General features: G+C 44.0%; 1 protein-coding gene across 2 annotated transcripts in view; it reads left to right on the plus strand.

Annotated features, from left to right (window-relative positions):
- ASIC1 (acid sensing ion channel subunit 1) overlaps positions 1–13,156 on the plus strand; it is a 507,441-nt gene that overhangs the window by 12,521 nt on the left and 481,764 nt on the right. The window lies entirely within an intron of this gene.

Consider the following 13,156-nt stretch of genomic DNA (forward strand, 5'->3'; position numbering starts at 1 on the left):
TTTGGTGGAAGAAAAGATGCAAAAGTATAGCATAGTGGCAAAAAATGTAAGAAGCCAACCAGAAAACAGTATGTGGAGACAGAGACAAGGCAGGCAGAAAGAGGGAAGAAGAGCAGTGTGAGCCAGAGGGCAGATTAGGGGGGTGCGAAAAGAGAAAAGGAATAAGGCAAAAGAGTGAGGAATGCAGATAAAAATAAACACACACACACACACCAACCAGAACCACATGGGGGTTATAATTTACAGCTATATACCCAGTCACTCAGATGTATGAGCAATGTCATTTTTTCGACGTACTCTGTAATTATTTGTCTCTGACACTCTCTCAGATACACCAGTCTGTAGGGTCTTTCTCTTCCTTTCTGCTATGATTTTTCTGATTCTCCTGCTTTATGCTTCTGTCCCTCAGATCTTTTCCCTGTCCCATTTTTATTTATTCTCCTCCGCCCCCTCAGTTTTGATTTTTCTTTTTTATAGTAAGCTCCAGAGCATCGTGCTGAAATTCCAGGGTAGCGATGGGAATGATTATTGGCTTTTGCAAGCTGGTTGCAGGATCCCTGTTAATGTGTAGTGTCAGGGGCTCCCCATCTCCTTCAGCTTTAGGCAGCCCTGGGGACCCAGCGTAATTGCCCTGGTTGCTCCCCCAGCGCCGTCCCTGTCTGAATGTCCTGCTCTGTTTCCGCGTGAAATTATTTCCAGTTCTTTTTCCATTATTCCGTTCTGGAATGTGCAGTGAGGAGAGCCTGGATAGCAGCCCAGGCCCGAGGCTGCCCAGTTTTATAATAACAGGGACATGAATGTTGCATACCCTCAATTATTACCGTGGGAGCAGACAAAAATGATTTAAGGGGTTTGGTTTAGAAAAAGTTTGTTCTTGTGGTATTGACGACTCTCTGTGGATTCCTCTTTGGCTGTCTCCGCTCTAGTTGCTTGTGTTTTGTTGTAGAAAGCCTGGGTCAAATACAGCAGTAGGTCTTTTCTCCTTTTGTATAGTCTCTAGCACCGCACCTGCTAATCCTCTTGGTGCAGTGGGTCATTGAGGACCTCCAGTATTGACCAGACTCCTTCACTGTGTGCAGGGAGGGGTAATTTGAGTTTTGCATCCTCCTCCCCCACAATGTTTAGGCGTCATAGTCCAGCGAATTATTCCTGCAGTATTTGATTCTGTTTTCTTAGGTTCCCTTAGCTGTCCTTTTGGGAGAAGGGTTCTCTGTGCTTTCAGTTTACAAGGGAGGCATCTTGCTTTGCTGTCCAGTCTCCCTCTCAACCAGGGGCAGATCGCAGGGCCTGGGAGAATTTTTTTCCTAGTGGCCCATGTGAGTTTGGATTTTACTAAAATCATTTTTTTTCCTCTTATCTTTCCACAAACTGCTATGGGCAGGCAAGGAATAACAAGCAGACGAAAGTCGATGAGGACTAGGGCCGGGTTGAGAACTATTTTATTCTGCTTTTCATCCCTCACTAGTTCAAGCCCCCACCACAAATAACCCAGATGCCACCCCCACATCCCCGGTCTTCATCATCAGTGCCCTCCCCAGTCCCCACCCATCCTACCCAATCTCCTGGTTCTCATTCACTGACTTACCCAGTTCCCCATCACAAGCAGTCTTCATTCATTGCAGTGGCAGTAGCCTAGTTAGTGACTTGCCCAGTCACTGACTGCCCTGGGTGGCCTCAGGTGGGGACCGGGGATGTAAGGGAACTGGTGGTGAGCTCCTGAAAAGACACAGAGAATAAGAGTGGCACGTACAGAAATGTAATGTACGTGAATGCTGCTGTATTCCTGGGCTCTGTGTGAAACTCGGACATCTTGGAAGGTAGGAAATATGAGACTGACACAGGGGCTGGGCTATGCTCAGGGCACGGGCAAGGGCAGGTGTGGACTCCTTCTAGGGCTGGAGTCTGGTCTGCATAGGGCTGGACTGACAGGATGGGTGAGGCATCTTGGTCTGCTGCTCCCTAGCTGTTTCCCTGCTGCTGTGTAGATTAATGAGCTGGCTCTTAGCTTTGGCTTTGCTTGAGTGGCCTGTGAACTACTCAGCTCTGCAGGGGATCATACAGGCACAGTGGGGATGACAGTGGGGACCTGCACGGGTGCTGCTGGTTACTGTGCTGCTGCACATAGTGGACCATGGGAGAGGGGGCAGCCAGTACTGTGGACAAGGTGGCACGTCTCTCTTCTGCACTTGGAGCTGGCACCAGTGCACTGCACCTGAGGAGAAGGATTTTGGAATCCGGAAGAACTGTAGAAGCACAACAATAGCCTGCAGGTCTGTTGCACAGCCGGGTACCCTTGCAGCACAGGCAGTACACTTCACAGGACTTAGAGTCATGTCATTAACCCAGCCTCAGCACTGAAGACAAAGCCCAGCCTGGTGTCAACTGCATAGCCTGCCCTGGGGAGTGGCAGGAGTAGTGCAGCAGTTCCATAGAAGGGTTGATTAAGGTTGCCAGCCAGCTCAGTGTGTGAGTCACACACCAGTGTAACTGGCCCACTGGGGCATGTCTGAATACTCGATAGGGCAATCTGCCGCTCAGAGCTGGTGTAAAACATGCTGAGGCCCAGGACAGAAATTTGGGAGGGGGCTCCAAAGTCCAACATGCTGTGTCTTCTTCAGCTTCAGATAGGCTTGGGGGGGGGGGGGGGGCTTGTAACCTGGGAGCCTGGGGCAGCTGCTCTGTTTGCATCCCCCTAATGCCATCCCTGCTCTCTCTCCTCATGTCTGGCTCTCCCTTTCTTTCCTATGTATTGGAACCGTCCCTTGTACGGATCCTCCCTGGGCCTTTTGAGCTTTCTTGTTTCTGGTTTTATGGTGCTGATAAAAATTCAAGTAGAAAGAGTGAGTAATTACTTACTGTGCTTCTTATATGCGCATTGTGTACAGTAATTAAGCATTCTGTCAGTAACAGAGGGTACGGTACTAGGCAGTGGCATTGGAGAGGTGAGAGGCTGCAGAATTAGAGTCTGGTAATCTTCCACTCAGTGCGGTGGAAGAGAGATCACGGTGCTCCGTGTTCATTTCCAGCAGAACCTCCAGATGACTGCAAAGTTGTGTTGGGAAATGTCCACACCAAGAGCGATAAAGTCCCTTAATTACTATTTTTTAAAAGCCCTTGTTTTTCCCAAGGCAAGTAGATCTATAAAATGTTACTACTGTGATCCATATTACAAAGACTGTTACATTTGCAATTTGCAGAAATGTCAGGCTGATCAGATTGCAGGAAAGCAAACATCTGTGTAATGTAAATCTAAACAACTGATAGAGCAGAAATGTTGTTGGTGTTGTTGTTTTTGGGTTTGTTTGTTTTTTACTTTTGCGTCCTTTATTACTGAGGTGCACCAACGGATTTAGCATGCGCTAAATACCACATAGCCTGTTGTATACTTATGACACTTAAAGCACACTAATTCGTTAGCATACCTTAGTAAAAGGATCCTTTTCTTTTCCTTGCCGATATATTGTATTACAAAGGGCAGCCACAAAGGTTAAGAAAACATCATAAAATATTTTTGTAATTCAGCCCATCTATTCGCTAATTATAGAATTTTAGATTTTCAAAACTTTCTCCCCCTGCCCCCTCATATAATTGCTCCCATTCCCTTCTCAAGACATTATCTTCCCAGGGAGATTAAGGTGGGGGAATGGTAGCAATGTTCAAGTCATGTTGTCTTTCACCTCAGGCCCCTGGGTACTGGCCTGGGCTAGTAGCCGCTGGACCTGCTGCTGCAGAGTGTCCTTTGAGAAACCAGGAAAACCTGAGGGGATCCTTGACTTTTTAAATAACGGTAATCCCAGGTAGGCAGAGGTATTCCTGCACTGAATGTTAAAAAGAAGTCATTCTTCTGTCACTACTGACAGCCTGACAAGAACCTCTTGAATGTCACGCTTAAGACAGTTAGAGGTCCTTCTCTCCTGCCTGCTTCTTCCCAGTAACCTAGAAATGACATCTCAGGGCTTTCACATATACTGGGAAGTTGTGGATGATGAGTCTGTCACAGTATGTGAAGTAACCTCAGGGGCCTTCTTGTTGATTTTTGACCTCTCTTTTCCTGATGTCTCTTGACAGCTGTTTGTTTGGCTCTGATCTCTGGTAACGTTTCTGTGGCCTTTAGTAACCTATGCAGAAGTCCAGTGGTTCCCAAATCTGGTTCTGGAGGCACCCCAGCCAGTCAGGTTTTCAGGATATCTACAATGAATATTCAGGAGAGAAATTTGTATGCACTGCCTTCAATGCATGTAGGTTGCTCTCATGAATAATCATTGTGGATATCCTGAAAACCCGACTAGCTGGAGAGCCTCCAGGACCAGGTATGGGAACCACTGCTGTAGTCTGTAGCTGATCTCTAATAACTTAACTCAAAGACCTTTCTTCAGCCTGGCATTTCCTCCAGCCCAGCCAGAACTAAGGGCTACACTCCAGAGAATGACACAGTAATGAAAATAGTTCCCTCCCTATCCCCACCATTTCCTAAAGTCCATGTACAAATGAGTACATCAACCATTTTAGGCTCGCTTCAGCAGTGTTCTTTGGTTGTCTATTTAAGTCCAGCTAGTGAAAATGGCCTTTCAGATGAGGTACCAGTTGCTGGAACAGCTAAAAGCAACTTTGCATGCTGACTTAGTTTAGGCCTAACCATTTCCCTTTTCTGCCAAAACGAAAAAAAAAAAAAACATTCTTACAAGTTTCTGAGTTCATTAGTAGCTGTTCTTCCAAATCAGTGTGCTGACATTTTGGAGGTATTACCGCTTTAACACTTCCTATCCCTTTGGTGAAACCGTGATCATTTTTACCGTTACCATGGTAATACTGTGCAGGTCATTCCCATCCCAGAGGTAATACCATGCAGATTGTTCCTGTCCCTGTGGGAATTACAGTGGTTGCCACTTACATACTCTACTACACTCCAGGGCTTCTGAAATTAAATATCATAAATCCTGTGTCTAGCCACTAGATGTTGCTGTTGAGTAGTGGTTTGGATTATGCCCAACGTCTCTCTGGCATCTCCCAGCCACAGCTGACCCAGAGGAGCAGAGTCCTGGCCCAGGAATCAGACAGGTGGCTTGCCCAGTCAATGAACCACGGGATTAGCCACCCCTTCATCTAGCATTGACTCTGTAATATCTCTGGCAGCCTCTTCCTCCAAAAGCAGATGATCAGTGACTAGAGATGCCTAGTTCCAGGCGGGAGATTTGGGGATAGTCCTGGTTTTGAACTTGCATCCCAAAGCAGTACGGGATTTGTAGTGGCTGATCCTGCTCATTGAATTCAGTGTTGTAAGTCCCATATTCACCAAGATGGCGTAGTCAGAAATCCAAGACTGTCCCAGAATCTCCAGCCTGGAACTGGGTAACTTGGCAGCTGTGCAGTGATTTTTAACTCCTCTCTGATATCCCTTCTGATGACTTGAACACCTTCAGCTATATTCATTCAGTCATACAAACATAGCAGATTGCCAGAGAGTCAGGAAATATTGCATACCTAAGAAGCAGAGGAATCTGCCTGTCTAGGGTTACCATACATCCGGTTTTACCTGGACATGTCTTATTTATTTGTTACATTTGTATCCCACATTTCCCCACCAATTTGCAGGCTCAATGTGGCTTACATTTGCCGTAATGGCGGTTTAACAGAATTACAGATGGTATTACGTTTAGGTGTATACATACATGGTAACATACATGGAACATAATATATAGAATAGATCATGGTATATATACCATGTGCATACATACATGGTATAGAAGAGTGTATTATGGTATTGCATGAAGGTTCCTAAGTAATAGATTGGATTGTATTATACATTAGGACTTTGACTATAGAGAGACCCTGTTCGTCATAAGGTTTAAGGTGGTAGTGCTTGATCATTAATAGCAGAGGGTTTAAGCAGTCGTGCGATGAAAGTTCAGTTTTGTGTAGATCGTGTATAATGTTATTATTTAGTGCTCAAGATGGGTGCTTTTGATATGCCTTCTTGAAAAGATCTGTTTTTAGTAGCTTTCAAAAGATGGTTAGGTCTTGCGTTGTTTTTATGGCCTTTGGTAGTGCGTTCCATAGCTGTGTGCATATGTATGAGAAACTGGTTGCATATGTGGATTTATATTTTAGTCCTTTACAGTTAGGGTAGTGAAGGTTGAGGAATGTACGTGATGATCTTTTTGCATTCCTTGTAGGCAAGTCAGTGAGGTCTGACATGTAGGTCGGAGCTTCTCCGTATATGATTTTGTGGACCAGGGTGCAGACCTTGAACGTAATTCGTTCTTTTAGTGGGAGCCAGTGGAGTTTTTCTCTTAGGGATTTAGCACTTTCGTATTTTGTTTTCCCATATATGAGTCTGGCTGCTGTGTTTTGGGCAGTTTGAAGCTTCTTGATGATTTGTTCTTTACATCCAGCATAGATGGCGTTACAGTAATCTAGATGACTTAGCACCATTGATTGTACTAGGCTACGGAATACTTCCCTTGGGAAGAAAGGTTTAATTCTTTTAAGTTTCCACATTGAGTAGAACATTTTTTTTAATGTATTTTTTGCATGATCTTCAAGTGTGAGATTTCGATCAATTGTGACTCCCAGAATTTTCAGGCTGTCTGAGACCGGAAGTGTGTAGTCTGGGGTGTTTATGGTATTAGGTTTATTTGTGTTGTATTGTGAGGACGGGATGAGACATTGTGTTTTTTCTGCGTTTAGCTTTAATTGAAATGCGTCTGCCCATGAGTTCATTATTTGAAGGCTATGTGTGATTTCATTTGTGATTTTGGTTATGTCTTGTTTAAACGGGATGTATATCGTGACATCATCAGCATATATGTAAGGGTTGAGTCCTTGGTTGGATAGCGATTTGGCTACTGGGGTCATCATTAAATTAAAGAGAGTTGGTGAGAGTGGTGATCCTTGTGGTACTCCACATTCAGGTTTCCATTGTGTTGACGTTTTTGAGTTTGAAATCACTTGATAGGATCTTGCTCTTTATGAGGACACTGCGGGGCATCCGGGCAGGTTTTGCTAGCCTGCCTGTTTATCTGGACAAACGGGTGGATGGGCAGGCGGGCCTCAGGGTGTCCTATCCTCCCCTACCTTATTATCGTTTCCTGGTGGCCTAGTGGCCTCTTTGTGGCAGGAAAGAGCCCCATCTTTCCTGCCCGGCGCTGCTGCAGACCTGTCTTGCTCCCAAATGGCTGCCGGGAGTTCTTTACAAATCAGGTATCAGAACTCACAGGTCTGCACAGGGATCCACCCAGCACCTTGGTCTCTTAGCCATTGAAATGCAGCTCTGTGTTACCCTGGGCAAGTCCCTTAACCTTCAATTGCTCAGGTACAAAAACAGATTGTAAGCCCACTAGAGCAGAGAAAAAGTGCCTGAATACAATATGTAAACTATTTTGATTGTACCACAGAAAGGTGGTATATAAATAATGTCATGAATAAATGCTTTCCTGGAGCCCCAGCACCCTTGTGGAATCTCTGAGGAGCTATCGGGCTCCTCAGGTTGGGGCCACGCACTAGGTTATCGACCGTCTGAGCTGGAATTTTTCTGAGCTGTTCTGTGCTTGTGCAGAAGTCACCAGCCTGAATTAAATAGACTCTTCTTCAGTCCCAGTTAGGGCATTTGTTTTGCCCTCACAGAACATGAGCCATGCTGTGATAAGTAGTTATAATTGTTCAGAAACTGACCAAGAGGGGATACTGGAGCTTCTGCATATCCTTAGGGATAGATAAGAACCATCCTGTCCCTGGTAGAGGTACTTTTGGATCTGGTCAATACCCAGAAGGGATAGTAAAGAAAACACAGCCCATGGAAACATTTTGGGGAGTATGTAAATGATCTCATTTGAAATCAGTAGAAAAGACAAGAAATAAAAAAAAAAAGATGTGAAAATTTGGAAGATCCGACCCTTTATTTTCAATCATATAGGGCCCTGTTTAGTAATTAACCTTTTAGCGGCACGCTAGAAATTATCATGTGCTAACGCTAGAGACACTCATGGGTGTCTCTAGCATTAGCGCACGCTAAAAAGCGCGCCTACAGCGTGGCTTAATAAACAGGTCCCTTAATCTTTTAAAATCAGAGACGCAAAGGACGAAACACAGAACAGTGCTCAACAGAGTCTAGAAATGTACACACACATCACAGTTAATACAAGAGACTCCTGGAAACAGCAAAAGATCTCACGCAGTGGTAACGTAGTAAAATGGTATATGACTGCAGATTAAAACCCATATGGTCCAACTAGTCCGCCCAGTAAGGCGGCCAGAGCTGCACCTGCCACCCTGTGCAGGTTACATTCCATCTCAGTCACATACTAGCACCATACCACAAATTGGGCAGCCACACAAACATGGCAGAGTGTTTTTTATAATTTTGGTTGCAGCACAGTCATATTCATTGTCAGTACTTGATTAAACCAGTAATCCAACAATGCTGCAAACCAGGGGCATAGGCAGAAGTCCATTTTTGGAGGGTTCCTAAAGATGGACCGAGGGGGTCTGGTATTCTTTCCCTCTTTCCCCTCCCCCACCACTGCCACAAAATATTACCTCAGCTAGTGAGGATGCCAAGTTCTGTCAGACAAAGGTGTCTCCTGTACAAGTCCTGTCTGTGCTGAACGGGACTCATGCAGAAGATATTTTTAGCTGGCCAGACTTGGTATCCCCGTCAGTCATGAAAGCAGCAGCGGGGGACCCAAGTTGGAGGTGACCAGGTTCAGGCCTCTGAGGCCCCTCCATGACTATGCCGCTGCTGCAAACTAACCACATTTTTACTTGCTATCAACCTTAAGGTATCTCCCCTTCCCCTCTAAGATATGAACGTAACATAAAACGCACACACTTGTTCTGACCCTGTTATTCTTTTATTTGTTAAGATTTGCTCACACCTTTTTTAGTAGTAGCTCAACGTGAGTTACATTTAGGTACTCTGGATATTTCGCTGTCCAGGAGAGCTCACAATCTAAGTTTCTATCTGAGGCAATGGAGGGTTAAGTAACTTGCCCAAGATCACAAGGAACAGCAGTGGGATTTGAACCAGCCACCTTTGGATTGCAAGACCAGTGCTCTACCCACTAGGCCACTCCTCCACTCCTTGGGTCACAGACTGTAGAAATCTGCCCGGCAATGGTCCTACTTCCTAATGGCTGGAGTTGCCGTCAAAGAGCACTCAGCCCATCCAAATCCGTCTTTCCACAATCAGGACAGAGACATAAAAGTCTGCCTTGCTTTGCCATGTTTGGGACCTAAAGAAGAAAATTATAATGTAGAGAAGGTGAAGGAGGGGAAATAGGGCTCACTTTGTACTCAGAAACATGTGTACCAATATCTTGTTCACATTGCACAGACTTATTATCACAATCCTCAGTACTGGTTCCTTCCAGAGTACAAAACATCCTACAGGCATTTCTGTGGGACACACAGACCCTCAGAACTGCTTGTTTTAACATCTGCTTAGCATTGGCAAGGTGGATGTGAAACAGTAATAAGGCAGGCCAAGAAAGAAGCTGAAAAGAAGCTTGCACAGAAGCAAAAACTAATAAACACGTTTCAAGTACATCAAAAGCAAGAAGCCTGTGTGGGAGTCAGCTGGACCTGTAATGAACAGGGAGTAAAAGGGGCACTCGGAGAATCCAAAGCTGTTGCAGAAAAGCTAAATGAATTCTTCGCTTTGGTCTTTACTGAAGAGGATTTGGGAGAGATAGCCGCCCTGGAACTGTTCTTTGAAGATGATGAGTCAGAGGAAGGGAAGCAAATCACTGAGAAACTGGGGAAAATAGACGCCAACAATTAGGACCTGATGGGATACGCTCCAGGGTTCTAAGAGAACTCAGGTGTGAACCTTGCAGATGTGCTAACGGCAATCTGCAATATGTCCAAACCTACCACTGTGCCTGAAGATGAGATGATAACCTATGTAGTGTTCATATTTAAAACGCACACCATGGGTGATCCATGAAACTACAGACTAGTAAGCTTGACATTGGTGCTGGGCAAAATGGTGGATGCTATAATTAAGAAGAGAATTACTGAGCACAAAGATGAACATAACTTAATGGAGAAGAGCCAGAAATTAAATCAAAAGAGCTCATGTCTTATGAATCTATTAGAATTCTTTGAAAGTATAAACAAACATGCATTGAAGGGCGAGCTCAGTGTATCTGGGTTTTCAGAAGTCCTGTGATCAGTAGCATAGCCAGGAACTGTTTACAAGGGGTGTGTTTCTCCCTGTTTCTGTCTCCATCTCTCCCACCCCCAGCCACCTTAATACTTTCTCGGATTGAGTCTTTACCTGGGCAGCGGCGCTCATAGGCTGTTTGCAGCCTGGACGGTTCAGGGAGAAAGTTCTATAGCAGGCCACAGGCAGCCTATGAGCATTGCTGTGGCTGCCTGGGTGACTCAAGAGAATTTTAAGGTGGGGGGCTGGGTCTGACAGGGGGTTCATACGCCATGATGCACATACCCTAAATATGCAACTGCCTATGATAAAGTTCCACACAAAAGACTCAAGAAATTAGAAAGTCAGGGGATAGGAGCGGGGTCGGTTATAGGTTTTTGCTGTCCCAAGCAACTTTTGACAGCCCCTTCTATGAATTTTTGTTGGGTTTTACCTATGCCTGTTTTTTGTAATCTTTTAAAAATTTTTTTACAAGCAATAGAACTTTTTAAAGCATGCAAATGAATTGTCTCTATGTTAATGTGTGTATTTTTATGTGCACTAAATACACATCTTTGGTCATTACTTGTCAAAATGATGGCCAGAGTGCTGCCTCTGGAAATGTGCCGCTCCAAGCATGTGCTTGCTTTGCTAGTGCCTAGAACCAGCCTTGGATAGGAGGTTATATACTACTTTGCATTAGTACTGATTTAAAGACAAGAAACAGAGGAAAAATAGGTTTACCATATCTGAGACAAGGATATTGAAAAGAGGAGCAAATTTATATTTTTCAAAGTTGTGAAAACACGAGATGATTCTGGAAAACTGCTAAAGAACATTGTGAGACTAAAGAACTGTAAGCAATCATTTGATCACCGCGACTGAGACAAGATGACAGAATTTTTTTTCTCTGCATTCCCTGTGTATTCCAAGAAATTGTCTCGAGGTAAAATTTTGCTATTCATCTCCCTTTGTGTTACTCAGAGAGGAATGTTTTATGTATCCAGATTGAACTAGTTTTGTAAACTGCCTTGAAGTTGTTTTGGAAGGTGGTATAACAAATATCTTAATAAATAAACTGGGCATCTAAGTGGCAGATGGAATTTATTGTGGACAGCTGCAAAGTGATACAGGGAAATAAAATCATATTTCTGAGTACACAATACTGGGCTCCTTGTTAGGAGTTACGAATCAGTACAAGATACCTGGAATACGTCAAAATCCCCAGCTTAGTGTGGTGGAAGCGAGCAAAAATGCAAAGTGAATGTTAGAAATGATTCTGAAAAGAATCAGAAAACTACGGGGAATATGACAGTACCTCTGTGTCAGAGCAGGGTTCAATAGCACTTTGAAAATCGTGTGCAGATCTCTGATTTCCCCTTCACAAAACAGATGTAGCAGAACTTGAAAAGGTTCAGAGAAAGGAAACCAAGTGATTGAGGATGAAAGGACCCTCCTTTGAAGAAAGGCTGAACAGGTTGAGGACACTTCAGCTTTAGAGAAGAGCTGACTTGGAGGAAATAGTACGGGGCACCATGAAACGAACTAGCAGCAGTGTTAAAACTTTTTTTTTTTCATTCGAGACACAAATAAGCCATGGAGTTTTATTTATTTATTTGTTGCATTTGTATCCCACATTTTCCCACCTCTTTGCAGGCTCAATGTGGCTTACATAGTACCGTAAACGGTGTTAACCGATTCCGGTGTGAACAATATCAAGGTGATATTACGGCAGAACGAGGTACATGTATCGTAGAGACAATTGGGGAGAACTTAGGGAGGGAGAGGAAGAGTTAGGGTATGTCCATTACGGTCTTTGGTTACATTGTGTCACAAATGTCCAGGTTTTTTATGTTGGGTCAGAGGGGTATCTCTTCTGAACAGATCTGTTTTTAGTGCTTTCCGGAAGTTCGAGTGGTCAAGTGTGGTTTTTACTGCTTTTGGTAGTGCGTTCCACAGTTGTGAACTCAAGTAGGAAAAGCTGGAAGCATTAGTGGATTTGTATTTAAGTCCTTTGCTGCTTGGGTAGTGGAGGTTTAGGTATGAACGTGCTGATTTTATGGTGTTTCTGAGTGGCAGGTCAATGAGGTCTGTCATGTATCCCGGTGCCTCGCCGTAAATGATTTTATGAACTGTCGTGCAGATTTTGAAAGTGATACGTTCCGTAATTGGAAGTCAGTGCAGTTTTTCTCGGAGTGGTTTGGCGCTGTCAAAACGCATTTTTCCGAATATAAGCCTTGCTGAAGTGTTTTGGGCGGTCTGAAGTTTCTTTATAATTTGTTCTTTGCATCCCGCATAGATTCCATTACAGTAGCCTGCGTGGCTTAGTACCATTGACTGTACCAGGTTGCGAAATATTTCCCTCGGGAAGAATGGTTTCACTCGTTTTAGTTTCTACATTGAGAGAAACATTTTCTTTATCGTGACTTTAGCTTGGGTCTCTAGTGAGATGTTTCGGTCGATTGTTACTCCAAGAATTTTCAGGCTGTCTGAGATAGGGAAGGTGTATCCTGGGGTGTTAATGTTTGTGGGTTTGTATGTGTTGTATTGGGATGAGATGATGAGACAATGTGTTTTTTCTGTATTGAGTTTTAGTTGGAATGCGTTTGCCCATGAGTTCATGATGTTTAAGCTTAGCTTGATTTTATTGGTGATTTCTGCTAAATCATATTTGTAGGGGATGTATAGTGTAACGTCATCTGTGTAAATAAATGGATAAAGGCCTTGGGTGGATAAGGCATTGGCTAGTGGGACCATCATGAGGTTGAAAAGGATCGGTGATAGTGGTGATCCTTGCGGTACTCTGTAGTCTGGTTTCCAGGGTGACGATATGTTTGTGCTTGATTTCACTTGGTATTTTCTGGTGGTTAGAAAGCCCTTGATCCAGTTGAGAGTGTTAACACCAATTCCAAAATAATTTAGGAGTCTTAGCAATATGTTATGGTTAACCATGTCGAACGCACTGGACATGTCAAATTGAAGGAGGAGAATGCTTTTGCGTATTGCTATCTCTTG

Source organism: Microcaecilia unicolor, chromosome 3 (genome assembly GCF_901765095.1).
Source record: "Microcaecilia unicolor chromosome 3, aMicUni1.1, whole genome shotgun sequence".
NCBI lineage: Eukaryota > Metazoa > Chordata > Amphibia > Gymnophiona > Siphonopidae > Microcaecilia > Microcaecilia unicolor.